The following is a 15,543-nucleotide window of genomic DNA, read 5'->3' as shown; positions in this document are numbered from 1 at the left end:
ACCGTCCTGATGATTCCTTCAGTGTCGGCGACAAAATCTTCTCCGTGCCTTAATTCTCTTTATGTTGCTGCTAGAAGCGCGAAAACATTTTCTTACAGTAGACGTTTTCAGCATACCGGAGACGTACTAGGGGCGACGTATAGCGGTTTACCGGGCCCCTCTTGCGCACGCACAGTGGCTCCCCCTCACCCCAACAATGCCACTGCGCTTGCGCAAGAGGGGTCCGGTAAACCGGTGTACGTCTCCCCTAGTACGTCTCCGGTATGCTCAAAACTTCTACTATTAGACGAGTACGCCACTAGGAATTGGTTTAGAAAAGGGCATGCGCATACGAGGGAAAATTAGGAGTGCCGACGAGTTTCGCTATCACGGCCCCGAAGTTTGTCTGTGCAGCGACTGCCCATTGCCCGCTTGATTTTACCGTAGTAAACTTCGCGGTTCCACCGCTGGCCCTCCTGCATGAGCAAGCGTTCGAGCAGACAACCAGTCGCTGGGCACATCAAGTGTTGCTCATCGCACTCATCCGGTAAATTGCGCTGCTGTCGACGCACTTTAAATGACGTGTTTTGTCTATGGCAGTCCCCCCCCCCCCCTTCCTTTTTTTTTTTCATACAGCAGCGAAATGTTCCGCCTAGTTCTACAGAATAGACAGGAAAATTGAGCGGAGTAATTACTTGTTAGCATCGACTTGAGCGCTGCCGTACGGCTGCAAAGGGCAGCTACACACTGTTCTCGGAAGCCTCCCAGTGTAAGGAAAAATTCGTGCCTGGCCCCGCGGGCACTCGCTGTACCAATTAGCCTAACCAGGAAGCAGACGGCCGGGCGGTGCTTGGTTAATGATGAACACCTCGAAGTGGTAACAATGTTAGTCTGAAGAATAAAATCTACTCCTCCTCTGGAGACTTCCCTACACCTTCTTCCATGTTCTAGCCACTCCATTGATTTTGCTTTCATTTCAATCAATCAATCAACTTTATTCAGCATTTTTTGTCCTGAAGAAGAGAAAAAAATGCTAGGGTAGGAGCAAAAAGCCACAAACTCAGTAGCTTGACGAGGCTCCCACCCCTAATTGACAAGGCCAACAGACTGTCACGTTATTACATATATATATACACATACACACACACACACACACACACACACACACACACACACACACACACACACATATATATATATATATATATATATATATATATATATATATATACATGCAGGACTTAGAACCAGCGAAAAAAAAAAGTATGCAATAAATGTTGTAATTATTTATCGAGGGTCCCGGTACAGTCGTTTGACGCTGTGATGGTCGCCTGTATACTGAACGCGTCGTAAAAATCTGGGACAAGTAACGAACCTTGATCTGACTTGATTCGTCTGATAACACCATTACATCATCTGCTCAGCGCCATTCTGCGCCCACAGAGCCGCGCAAAAAATCAGTGTGCCCTGCGCACGCGCGCTCAGCGTGGCCGCATCTTCACTCCCCTTTTTTTTTTCACTAACAGCCAGAAACTGGCACTACCTATCTGAAGAAGTCTCGTGCACCTGTCCAAAAACTGCGAATTTCAAGCCCACGATTCAATATGCCATTCTTTACTGAAGCCGGCCACTCCGCTTCTAACTTCTTCCCCTATCCTCTCTGTCCCCTCACCTCTTTCACTTAATTTCTCCATTCTGCCTGCTGTCCTTTATTTCCGCTGCCCCAGCTCAGGTGCTTAAGTATCGATGGCAGATGCCGGGGCTAGCAAAAATCGGTTGCTTCCTTTTTACTATTATTTTAATAAAATCATAGCACCTTCTAAAACGCCTGCCTAGAAGCATTTGGGGAAAGCACGCACGCACGCTCTCATCCAGCTTGGTGAATTCCACTGAACACGGTTAACTATACTCTGAATAGAAGGGAGTAAAAAGGGAGTTAGCACTACCCTGTATGTCAGGGAGTGCGTGAGAGGACAGGTTACTCCTCCCTTAATGTCACATAGGGGCGTATTCGTGTTTGGAGTGATATATTGCAAAAAAAAAAAATTGCCGACATAGTTTGTGTCGATCGTTTTATGAGGCAAGATAAAATATCAAGCGCATAAGTAAAAAAAATGAAACTCGGCGAAAGATACTTGCGAACTGTCGCCTGTTATGCCCATTTGCAGGTGCAGCTGCAAAAGGAACCTCAAATCATTTTTTTTTCTCACCACCGTTAATAATAGCCTTGCGATATTTCCTCGCCCATAAATGGATGCCGCTGCGTCCGAGCGCGCCTTTTCACAACTCTCTTACTTGGTGACAAAAGAGCCGCGCCTAGCAGGCGCGTGAACACGGTATACGTGCTCCGCCGTCTGTTCGCGGCTCCGGTAGCAGCTTGAAGACTTCAACGCGGATTGAAAAAAGAAAGTATCGAGAATCGATCGTCTCCTCCTTCGTGACATCTACCGTGTAACGGCTTCTACGCTTTCGTAACCTTTAACTGCGCCGATTATGGCAGCGCAAACCGAAGACGCCGCGCGCGAGCTGTATCGTCAGTTCGTTTATTTTATTTATTTTTTTCATTTATCGAGTCTTCCGCGGTAGCGGCCAGAGAGAAATCCGGTTTCGTAATTACTGCGTATGCGGCTCGGGCTTAATGATTCCCCTCGGCGTTGTTTCTCTGCGTGCAACCAAATCGCTTTTGTTTCCCTGGGCTGCTGCGCTGATGGCCGTTCTCTCTTTCCTGATTTGTCTGTCGTTTTCTGTTACACGGCTAACCACATACCGTCAGCGTGTTTTGATGTGCGCATGTACTGTGGGCGGAGCGCGTGCAGTAGCTAGTCCAGTCTAGCTGCACGTAAATGATTTGCTTTTTTTTTTTCTGTCTGTACTACGGGACGAATTGCGCAGCATCCTCTAAATAGCCCCCTGTTGTCGGGCTTCCCTTCCATTCACTGCTAGCATTAGTGGCGTGTTGCGTTGCGAGTGGCATTCTGTATTGCCTCCAGAATCATTGGCTTGTTTCGGTGTGCGTTGTGTCGTGATTCCTGGTGTTAATTCTTCCCCCTTGTGGAAAGGAATAGCAGCATCCTCGGTGCGGAGCTGAATAAACAGAGCGGGATAGTCTGTTCCAAGATCAGTCACGTCTGCCCTAGCAGAAATCGTACGATATCGTACGAGTCCTGGAGAGATGGTGCCAGTGATCACCTCCGGCATCGGTGCGCCGTACCTCCTAATTGTCAATAGACAGCTATGGTTCGGTGCAACTTAAAAACGAGGGAAGCAAAAAATGCCCCTCGAAGGAGGCCCTCCGTCATGATGTCGCGTTTAATCCTGGCAAGTACAAAGGCCAGCCGCCGCGGTGGCTCAGTGGTGCGCACTCGGCTCCTGACTCGAAAGACGCGGTTTCGATCCCGGCCATGGCGGTCGAATTTCGATGGAGGCGAAATGCTAGAGGCCCGTCTACTGTGCCATGTCAGTGGACGTTAAAGGACCCCAGGTGGTCGAAATTTCCGGAGCCCTTCACTACGGCGTCCCTCCTAGCCTGAGTTGCTTTGGGGACGTTAAACCCCCATTAAAAAAAAGTACAAAGGGGACTTACAGCAACGTAACGCGCTCCGCGTAATTTCTGTCCCCACCCGTAATGCACCTTTGTAAAAAATAAGCACGGTGTTTGAAGGGGAATAATTTCATTTTAATTTCGTCATTACGTGAGGAGAGGTTTGTGCATGTGAAGGGGGCAGGATACCTCTTTTTGTATATGCGGGAAAAAAATTGCCCAAGAGCTTACAACATAGTGCGCAACAAAACACAGTATGTGGCACACAATACACAGCATACAGAACATGATGCACGCGCCACTAATGTCAGTCTGTAAGTGAGCAGTTAACGATGAACAATGAGCACCCAGGCTTACTAGCAACGTGAACTACAGCTGAGCCTCGTTATAACGAACTTGAAGGTGCCCGATGATTACTTCGTTATATGCGTATATTCGTTATAGCCCGTGTTGACAGAGCTTCCAAGGGAATCTTCGTTATTTCGTTATATCCAGTATTTCGTTGTAACGAAATTTGACTGTATAAGCATGATGAATGAACAGCGAGAGCAGTAAAAGAGCATTTGAGAGGTGCCCAGAGAGGAACCTAGGAGGCAGGTGGGCCACCTAGGTCACGTGACCTTGCGGCGTCATCAAACCTCCCACGTCAAAAAACTGCCCACCGTGGCAGGTGGCAGATAAATTAATGATTGGTCGCTCGGGGAGAGCAACCTGTACCGGACAAGGCGCACTGCGGGAATCACCTGCCATCGCAGGTCAGTGGCGCATTTCTTAACCGCTGCACCACTGCGCCATTAGGGGTGTGAGTAGTCCCAGAGATCTATTAATGTAAAGTGTAGAGAATACCTTCTGCATATATGGGGATTAACTCACTACGCTATCGCTTCATATCCTGAAGGCTGAGCTTAAGTATCTCCTCCAGTTTTGAGCTGGATTTTCTTTTTCTTCTGTTCAAAAATTGATGTCATTGTCTTGTCCGTGGCTTCGAACTCGCCCCTTTGCAATTAACCAGAATGTGCTGAATAAGGATATAATCCGTTAATTCTAGATAACTAGCCAATTCGCGTGGCATAATATATAAAATGAACTGACCTCCGCCGCGGCTGACAGTTCTTCAAAAAATTTCTTCTCTATTTCGACCACCCTGTTTCTGTAGGCATTCTCGAAAGTGTTCACTGAAACACTCGATACACCTATGTGGTGTGTACGTGTGGCATGTGGCGCATGAGACGTGAATGACATGTTATCGCCTCATTGGCACGCCCCTTTTTCCGGTAGAGGCCCGAACAGATGTCCGTTGTTGCTTCGTCCCGTGAGCTCTGTGTGAACATTCCAACGAACACCCGCCCGCGACGTTTCAAAAACGGCAGCAGCGAAGTACTGCAAGCAGCGGATCTCTCTTTTTTTTTTTTGCGAAACGGAGATCTGCTGCGAATGAGATCTCCCTCGAACGATACTGTGTAAACCTTTTCACATGTGCCTTTTTTTGAGCGCGGCCATATTTCTACTGGGCTGTGCCAACAGCGTTCTGATTGGCGGGTTTTATGCAGGCATCTACAGCGCATGCGCAACACAGTCTTACACGCACGCGCGCTCAGTCAAGGCAGTCAGAAGGTCTATATTGCACTGGCCGCGTTACGCATTAGTGGTGCTGGCGAGGTGCTTGTATCAACCTCAGCCTACAGCCTGTCTGTGGAGGGGAGAGAGAGAGAGGGACAGACGGGAGGTAATCTGAATTTCAGAAACGCCTGTCCAGCTCCACAACGGCCGCACGTGTCGTTGAAGACGCGTGTTTTATCGCCGCCATCTGCGAACACCGGAAATGTATACACACACACGGCATGCGCGTCTTATGATCGGCAGTTCGCCGGCATATGCGCTGTATGCATGTTTGTTCAGAGTGCTTTAGGCAGGGTATGCGCCAGTGGCAACCCGCGTGCAGTTCGTCCGCTGCCGCGGCATAAAATGTGGCCGGGAGAGATTTGCCCAGTACTTTTCTCGTGCGCCGGGTATTATTCGGGAGCGAACGCGCTTGTCTGGAAGCGGAGCTAGCGGTTCGCTCGATGGCTTTTCCGCTCGAGGGACAAGCGAGATTTTTGTTCTCAGTAGAATTCGATTGTTTAGTAGCCTTGTGTGGCTGAACGACACTCCGGGCTTTTTTTTTTTTTGTCGTCGCTGGCCTTATGCCGAGTGCCTTCCGCTCGCGCTGTTTTCGTTGTGAACTGGGCGCCTTTGTGTGTCTGCGTGTGTGCGCGCGGGGGCGTGGGGAGGGTGTGATCTATTCACCGAGACTCACCTCATATTGCTTTTATTGGTGTTCAGTGCACTTTTACGTGACACGGCAACGCTGTGGATTCCGAAGGATGGTGTAATGGAGGGCTCCGGATGAATTTCACCACATGGGGTTTCTTTAAACGTGCACCGCAGCGGTGGCCTGCTGTGGGGCTTAGGCCACCGCTGCCTAGTGGAGGTGCGGGGTTCGATCCCTAGTGCCGCCGGGTACCCCCCGCGGTGATACAGGTGGTACAAGCTTTCCCCGGCCTGGTGCTCGGCTTATTTAGGGCGAAATGCTTGGAAAATGGGTCTTCGACCCAACCTTGGGCAGACGAAAAAATACCTTCTGCCATGGCGCTCTTTGGCCGCGGATGCCCGTGCACCTTAATAATGCATAATCACCATCGTCATGTTTAAAGTAGCCCTGCGGGCTACGCCATATACAGGGACTGCGGAACTTTTTTTGAGTGGGGGAGGGGCTCAAGAGTTCATTAAGTGCTCATTTACGTAATAAATTTCATATTTTTATTCGTATTATTTTTCAATGTTGCAAGGCATGTCTGTTGGTGCAAAACTGTCACGTTGTGGTGACGGCAGTCGGGAAGACAACCAACAGTCTTCCGAAAGAAACTGTTTATGGTTCTCACTCGCGTCCACTAAGAGCTGAATGACTCGGCGGCGGCGGCGTCGATAGCCACTGGCGACCACCACTGGCGACCACCACTGCGGAGGATTGATGAGAATGATGTCGCTCGCACTGCTCTGCGTCAGAGGAATTGCATCCGGCGTGCCTGGAACGCGTCCCGTAACAGGCGGCGATGCGAATGGCCGCAGGCGGGGCGGCGCCGACGCTCGCCCCGTGACCTCGACGTTTACGTTCCGTGCCTCTGTGACGCGGATGAGGGGCGCCTCTCTCTCCATTGAGCGATTGCTGCGAGGAGCGGAGTCCTCACGTGTGCTGTCAACCACGGCGTGTCTCGTATTTAAATAAGTTAGGGCCGACGGAAAAAGAACGGCGACGCTTGGCGCGATAGGAGGCGTCGCTTTCGACGCGTCCGCCGCTGCTGCGCCTCCTAACGTTTCTTTTCGCGAATATAGAAAGCGTGGCCTTCTGTTTGTTTGTGTCGTTATTTCCCGCGTTAGCCTTTTCTTTTGTTTGTTTCGTTTCTTGCCGAATCGCAAGTGAGAGGAGGACTGAGAAAAAGGGAGGCTCGTCGCCTGGTCGCCGCCGGTGGCGACCCCGGACGACACTTGTGTGTTCGTCTCCGGTCGCGTTGGTTTGCACTATATATATATATATATATATATATATATATATATATATATATATATATATATATATATATATATATATATATATATATATATATATATATATATATATATATATATATATATATTGCGGCGATAGCTGCATGGCGGACTTTCTTTTGGACAGACGGCCTCGAGCGTCGTGTTATGTCGTGGCGAGAAACTAAACGTTCACATGCAGGCCAATGGGACTGAACGGTGTCGAGGAGTCTCTAGAATGAGGCGTGCCCGTGCAGAGCTGGGCGTTTGACCTCAAAAATCTTGACCTCGCCTCAACCTCAAAAAGAATCGGCCGACCTCACTCAACCTCATCTGTTGAGGTCCTCTTTGACGCCCTCACCTCACTTTTCCTTAGGCCACCGCTGACCTCACTAAAACTCACCTAAACCTCAAATTATGCGGTTGAGCTCGGCTGCTCGACCTCAACAAAACAAACGAAAAACAAAACAAAAAGTTTTTCAGTTAAAAACAATTCTGAGAATCCTGTGAGACAGGAAAGCCAGAATGATGGCGTTATTTAATAAGGTTTGCACAGACACTATTGATGTGCATGCAATAGGAGAAGCTTATAATCTGGGATGAACCCTCAGAGAGTATATGGCCTGTGGGCAGGCGTGTCCCATTCGCGGTTACTACCAGTACGTCGGTAAGTACTTTATATGGGTCAATATTTGGCAACTTGCTTCCTGTATACCTCTTTGTATTGGAAGCCTCTCGCTCATTCACGCATGCACCGGCAATTGGCAAACACAGCCCTTCTACACCATCTACCAGAAATTTGGAGGAGGGGGAGGTATTCACGATACTGTTTTCAGGCTTGAGAATAGTTACCGAATATAAAGAAGCTGGTCGTCGATTTACTTTCCAATGCGACGGTTATGCAGACGCATATCAGTGTATTTCGATCTTCTAGCTCGGTCCGGCATAGCGAGAATGCTCTTTTCAGTCCTCTGTACGTTGCCTTCGAAAACACTTAACAAGCTGCGACTGTAGAACACCAACAGAGGCACGTTGTATTCATGTCTGTGTAGAAGCGAGCGGCTTCATTTATTAATGCGAAAGCATTAGATGGCTCACTTTCAAGTTCATATCTGCAAAAAAGTGTCCGCAAGAAACGGCGCCATGCGACTTCACAACCACACGTTTCACGCGACGATGACGTCACATATTTAATTAATTCTAATTAATATAATCAGGTAACATTAAATCTAATCAATATAATTAGTGATGACATCATGTGAGTGTGACGTCATACCAGGTCACGTGACAGCGATGTAATGTGCCATCAAACCTAGTCACCTGACGACGCTGTAACATGACATCACACCTACTCACTTGACGAAGATGTAATTTCTCGTCATACCAGGCCCCCATCCACCCCCATTTCAAGATCCATATGGATCCCACATTACTACACATGCGCGCATGACGCATTACGAAGAGTGCCCACAACCCGGTCCACGTTAATGACATTCGGATTGTCCAGCAGGTAAACTCGCCAGGTCTCTTGTATGACTTACTGCAAAGATCATGTAACGACACATGCCTTTGACTCTCGAGGTGATGACGATGCTAACAGTGCATCCTTATGAGCCCGTTGAAGTCTGATATACCGCTACCAAAAATTCAGTTGCCAGAATATTGATTAAATATTGTACATACCCTGCAACCGAAGACAATTATTGTGCGGGAAAATAGGAATACCTGCAGCTAATAATTAAGGATGATGTTGATGTTTTTCGGAGGTCAAGGTTCTCTCCCCCCCCCCCCCCCCCCTTTCCGCCACTTCCCTCCAGGTGGCGATGGTAATGGTTTCGAAATCCCGGGAATTCTCCGAAGACTCGGTGAACCCGCGGCATATTGCAAGAAAGGGCTAGATTACGTCTTCGAACACTGTGCCCACTATTAAAATCACACGGGTCAAAGCACCATGGCTCTCCGCTCAAATTTCCCCGCAGCGAAATATATTAATACACCGGAATATACAAAATTACTGCGAGATTCGAAAGGGGAAGTCACTGATCAAAAGCTTCGACGGTGTTATACAGGTTTTTCTGGCTTCGTGCTTTTTTAATCAAATTAACAGGCGTCCTTGTTAGGAACCACCTGAATCACATTCTCTCGCCTGTGCCGACTGCTCCAGTTTCTGTTAAGTCAGCTGGTAATGTACTGCAGGATCCCCGTTATTCAACTGCAAGGCAAGAGCCATGACGTCAGCGCCGGCAACGAGCATGAACACGAAGCAGTCTTGCTTGGGGCCATCCGCGCTGCGACGAATTTATTGCGTGCTTGTTGGACTGTACTTATTTGTTTGCGGCATCAAACAAAGCTACAGCGAGTCCACGTGAGTCACGTGCTTTGCTTGCTCCCGGGAGTTTGAGCCGACCGGCAGACAGTCGGGTGCTGATACGCCTGCGGGGCAAGGGGGAGGGAGAGTGGCGTGCTGTGACAGCACCACTCTTTCCGGGAAGACCAGAGCAGTGCATCTTCCTGTAGGCTCGGGCTGTACGGACATTACGGAGCAGCACCGGAAGCTAAGAGGGAACTGTGACATCCGGTTGTCCAAACAGGGGAAACCGAGCACCAAGCTTCATTGCATGAACACCGCGGTGATGCGTTGCAACTCCGCTTCGGAAGCAGCACTCGTCGGAGTAAGACGCGGCAACTGCAAAAAGTCTCGACCTCAAAATTTCGACCTCACTGAATGACAACCTCACTCAACCATAAACTCACGCGTGAGGTTGAGGTCTGATTTGCTGACCTCACAAAATTTCGAGCCGTCGCCGTTAGCATTTGAAGGGTCTGAGCAAGCGCCAATGGCGACCGCCGTCACGCCATAATCAGGTTCGTTATGTCACGCGTGGCGTAGCCAATCTTAGTATGCCACCTGAAATATAACGAACTTATGTTCGTTAACATCGGATGTAGCGAACCTAGTATGCCACAGTGGATAGAACGAACTTGGATGTAATGACATCGTACATGCTACGCATTGAGACGATCCGCCAGCCGGCAACCAACGAGAGTGCATCACGTGACCCTCCTATGCAGTGGCGTCATTTTACGTGGACGACGATTTCGAGATGCCCCGTTGGGCGAAGGGAGGGTTGCTTTAACTGTTGACGCTGTACGCTAGGTCATGTGACCCGTGGGGCAGGTAGGCGTCGTGTGGCTAGGTCATGCGCGTGGCTAACGAACTGTCAGTTTTTGCACATGATGAACCCTGTACACTTCCAGCTGCACGCCGAAGCTCGTGTCATATTACATGAGGGACCTTTCAACGTTTCTCCTTTTTCTCACTGTCTGTCTCTTCCCCCGGATTAGAGCCACTGACTCGGCGTGAAAGCGGTGTCGCGGATCGGGGCTTCGATTTTCGCTGCCAGCGCCAAATTGCCGTCGTCCTCCTGCGAGTCTCTCTCTCTCCCCCCCCCCCCCCCCCCCACCCCCCCACAGGTCGAATCGCCGTCACCTCGGCGTAATGAGCTCTCGACTGTCGGAGGAACCGCGCGGGAGCGACGTTTGACCGGGCATGCAGGAGTGAGGCCGCGATTAGCGGCGCGCGACCAATTTCGCGTTACTAACGCAGACTCGGCCCGGAACGGCGCGGGTGGCGGAAGGAAGTTTGGGAAGCTAGCTGTCTGTACTCGACGCGGAACTTTTCTCCACTCTTACCAACTTGGAACAACTTAGTTTCAGGTGTGTAGTGTGTCGCATGTAACGGGTGCACGCTCCATTAACGCTTTTCGCGGGGCTGTTAGTTGTTGTTAGCGCATTGTGGTGCAGGTGAGGTGCAGGCATTCTGCCGGCTGTACCGTATCTGAACAGGTGCACGGAAAGCGGTCCCGAAGCGGGTGGCGCATGTAAAAGAAGGTCCTTAAGGGTAACGGAGTGGATTCCAAGAGAAGGCAAGCGTAGCAGGGGGCGGCAGAAAGTTCTGTGAGCGGTTGAGATTAAGAAGATTGCGGTGATACGGTGGCCGCAGCTGGCAGAGTACAGGGTTAATTGGAGAGACACGGGAGAGGGCTTTGCCCTGCAGTGGGCGTAGTCAGGCTGGTGATGATGGGCCTAATCGGGCTGATAATGATGTAAAAGAAGGGGTGGTGGACGGGACGATTAGGGAGCCTACACGTGTCCTAGGGGGCCTACATGTAGGCTCCCAATTGACGACCGACTGACATCATCCACTGGGCGCACTACTACGTTGATTGTAAATCTGCCCCTCTCCCGATTTCTGCTCCTGTGAGGCGACGGGACAAAGACAGACTTGTCCTGTCGTCTGTCGTGCACATGTCTTCTCTCCGTCCTGTAATGTTGCGCGAGATGTCCGTAGGCAAGATTGCGCCATTTAACTCAATACTTCGCATTGCTAAGTTGCACCACGTTACGGTGACCAGCGCTGTTAATCGCTAATCTCGAAGTAAACGATACCCAACGTCCTGTTAAGCGCGCCGAAAGTACGATCTGCGTCACCCCTATGGCATTTGCGCAGTATATTGTGACAGCTGATAACTGCGTGTAAATAGGCCATGGAGTTTCGATTTCGACATCCCGCCGAATGTTGTGCACCTGCGGTATCGTTCAAACTGCACTCGACTTGTACGCGTTTACTTCCGTGTTTCGCGGTGTATTGAGGGAGCTGCTTGTGTGCCAGCCCCTTGTCTAAACGTTTGTGTAGCCAAACGTGTGGCGTAAGCGTGTGACAACTGAAGAGGAGGCGTGCGTTCACTGTCACCATCACTTTTTGCCAGTTGCCGAGGAAGCCGCGTCAGCTGCCACGGGTGCGGAAGCCGCGTGGTGTGAGATAGGCGCATTGCGGGGGCGTTTTGTGTATGCCATCTCACCTTTCTTCTGTCCACATCGTCAGCCACTGTCTGCCCTACCCCCTCCCTCTGGCCATCTCTCTGCCAACCTCTTACTCTATCCACCACTCACTGCTAAGCTAAGCTTCCTGGCGAAACGGTATTGTTACGCGGTGGCAAGTGAAATAACAACACGACATGATGACAGATGAAATATGATTTGATGGCTGCAGGCCTAGATCAAGCGCTCCGTTGTTGTCCTCTGTTGGAGACACCCACAGGGGGGGATTGGCCAGGGTGCCTTTCACAGTCAAACAATTGGGCCTTGGATGGATGGATGGATACGGCTGAACCCTTTAAATGGAGCGGTGGCTCAAGCCACCTAGCCATGACTTACGAAATTTTACTCTTCTCTTGATTTTAGCCACCAATCGGATAACCTTCGCTTGGTTGCCTGACCCGCTTAAAATATATTTTCCCTTCACTGTCATTAAACCCCAATGCCTTGGAGTACGTTGGGAGAGCGCCCTTAGCGGCGGCCGCCGAATCACAACTGGTGGTTCGGTCGGTCGGTCGGTTCGCGTCGCGCAGTCAGCAGCCGTCAGTTTGGTCGGTTGATCATTTGCCAAGTTTTCTTGCTCATCCGAACATCGCTGTTGCGTTTCAGTATGCTTTTACCTTTATTGCTGTGAACATTTTAGTTCTGTTCAGCTGACAATGTTTTCGCCCATGGATTTCGCGCAGTTTTTGGACGCGAGCAAGCAGTGGGCCAACGATCAGACTTCTGTGCCGCCGGTTAGGGAGAATGCGATTGACATGCACTTTGGCGCATCGAACCGGCAAATGCGGAAATAATGGGCTTTCAAAGAGGAGAGATACATTCGCCGCATTGAATGCAGCGTTCATCAGCACTCGTCCGAGGGCGGGCTGCAGATGCGGAGACAGCGGATGACAGCCCCGACGCAGCTAGTATTCTTGTGTTCGAAGATCAGCGGCACGTAATCCGGATGGTCAAAGAAACGAGAAGGCACCCCTGCAAAAAATAAAACGTAAGGGAAATGCACGCGAACCTGACCTTTTTCAGAACTGTGCACTCTCGTCAACCTAATCGCGGCAGTTTCAGGAATAACAAACAGGAAGCAAATGGATTGAAAGCCCGGTCGGGATACCTAGTCGAGCGTGCTCGTTGTTTGATAACAAGGCTGTGCCCGGGCTGGTGATGATGCGCAAACGATCTCACAGCGTGCTACATCGCTGTGGAGGCACTGAGGCGCTTACTGACTGGCGTATTCGGCTGGCTGGCGGGCGCACGAGAGTTCCGCTGAGGAAGCCGCCAACTCGCGTTCTCATAGTCCACTCCACTGAGATGGTCTGAAATAGGCGCAGTCACAATGCAGCGAAATATGTCTAGGCGACTGCTTTCGCGGGTGAGTTGCTCCTAAGCGGAAGGTATCCGGCATTCTCGAGCCATCGTCGTCGTTTCGGCGAACATACTTTGGTCGCGCGCTGCCCCAGAGACCGGCCGTGCATGCCACGGTGCGCGCACGTTCCCGCGGGCATACTACATTCCTTTCTACCTTTCACCATCTTTTAGGCTCCCTTCAACTCGCACGTGGCACTGATATCATAGTTGCAATGAAAGATCTGCGCGATCGAGTCACGGGCGGCGATGAGGCAAATACAGCGTTTGTGTGAGGCTTTGGCTCTTCGCCGCCCGTGACTCGATCGCGCAGATGTTTGCATCTATATAAACCAACCAGCCCGACAAGTTCTAATGAAGTTATTATAATGTCCGGGGTGCTAGCAGACAGTCCCGTGCAATTTCCGCTCATTTTTTCATGCAGCCACTTCTGCTACGCTAGCAAATGGACAACAGAGGCGTCGCACCTTGCTACAGCTTCTTAGAGAAAAGAGTGCAAGAACGAAGAAACGGAGTTTTTATCTGACACAAAGTGGTCGCTGCAGACACGCGAGTTGGCTGTCACGGAGATCCATCAACATTCACACAGTACATTGCCTGCGTCCACTGTGCTATTTTGGCTTCATGCAGCGGTGTTTTTACTGGAATCCCACTGAGGCGCATTGTTGCAGAACCCCGCCAGAAATTTGAGCAAGCACGCCAAACGCAGAGTTAGCGACAGCTAGGCCGCAGCGAAGCGCCGATCGCGCGACGCAACCGGCCGCACCGCTCAACTGGCCGACGAACCACCAAAAAACATGGAGGTCGCGCGCTTCCCGCAATGCACTGCGCGCGCATGCGCAGCGTGCCACCATGAAAAAGGTCCATTGTGAAACATTGACTCATTTAAGGTAAAAATTATGCAGGTCATCCGTGCCGAGCCGCTGCCCGGTTCGTCGTCGTCTTCGTAACGATATCAATGGCTGTACTGTTACATCACCCGCTGATGGGATGTTTCTGAAGTTTGGCACTGGTTTAGTAGTGCGTGCACGCAGTTTTGTTGCTTTCAGGCGCTCAGAAATTACCCTTATTCGCTAATTCTGATTATGTTATAGTTTCGCGGGTAAGCCTTCCCACCAGTGTGACATTTCTGACACGTGGAGGCCAGTAACGACGACATGTTGGCAGTTCCGAAGTTCTACAGCGCGCGTGCTCATTGTCTGTTAAGCCTGATGACACCGTCATTGTCGTTGTCTGAGCATTGCAGGGCCGACGAATTCCAGCGCGTGACCTTGGTCTCTGTAGCGTATTTCCGGTTTAAAATAATCGCGGCTCTCATCTCTCCTTTCTTAGCATCCAAGTTTGTCTCTGCAAACGCTGACGCGTGGCATATATCTTTCTCGCACCCCCTCTGTTCGCGTTGTACACGTCGCTCCCGATGAGCTTTTGTTTCCGGAGATAAGAGTTTCCTCTTTTGTCTTATCATCGCACTCGCCATTGCAGATAGGCAGCCGTGGCCTCGCAGTGTGCCCGATACGCGTACATAGTATATACTTCCTCGTTGCTCAAGCGGCGGTTACTGTGTGGAGAGCGGGTATCGTTGCGGCCTTCTCGTGATATGGGGGGGGGGGGGGGGGGGGGGGGGGAGATATGCGCCGTGAGCGGTGACGACGTAGGCCTAGATAGTGGAGCTGTTCCATTCCAGTTCAGTTCCGTAGTGAGATCGTCTCGCGTGTCGTCGTCGTTGGCTCGAGGGGCGCGCGCGTGCGCAGTCTCCAAAGCAGGGCTCTATACCACTGGACGCCGACGGGCGATCATCTGGCATCCCGGTCAGTTATTTGCATCACATTTCAGCCATTTTACATGTCGCTTCATCCTGTCTGAACTTAGGCCAACTAGCCCCACTGAACTTCTACCATGTCCTATCTAGCTTTTTGTCCGGTCTTGTGCTTTCGTTGCGATGGAAGCGCCAACTTTGACGCAACTGCACAGGGACAATGAACAGAACGAGCGCTTACTTTCAACTGTCTTATTTTGCAGGCGGGAAAAGCTTTTGTAGCAACGGGACAGGGTCGGCACACTGTGTTATGGCTGTTTTGATGTCAGATAGGCGTCTTCTTTTCTGCTATTAAGCAGCGTGCGCTAACAGGACGTACACAGGAAACTTGGAGACTGCGCTTCTTTCCTCTGTCTCCAAGTTTCCTGTGTACGTCCTGTTAGCGCACGCTGTTTAATAGAGG

The 15,543-nt window shown here is 50.5% G+C and overlaps 1 protein-coding gene across 7 annotated transcripts in view; it reads left to right on the top strand.

Moving 5' to 3' along the window:
- Window positions 1–15,543, top strand: part of LOC144132753 (uncharacterized) — a 344,373-nt gene that overhangs the window by 267,259 nt on the left and 61,571 nt on the right. The window contains exon 1 of one of the 7 annotated variants that reach the window (XM_077665390.1): window positions 15,038–15,132. The exons of the other annotated variants lie outside the window; for them this stretch is intronic. The gene's annotated coding sequence lies outside the window, so the exon portion shown is untranslated. Of the gene's footprint in view, window positions 1–15,037; window positions 15,133–15,543 lie in introns of those variants that run through there. 7 annotated transcript variants of the gene reach the window in all.

This window comes from Amblyomma americanum, chromosome 5, assembly GCF_052857255.1.
Source record: "Amblyomma americanum isolate KBUSLIRL-KWMA chromosome 5, ASM5285725v1, whole genome shotgun sequence".
NCBI classification, from domain to species: Eukaryota; Metazoa; Arthropoda; class Arachnida; order Ixodida; family Ixodidae; genus Amblyomma; species Amblyomma americanum.
This window is presented reverse-complemented; position numbering and strand designations above follow the sequence as displayed.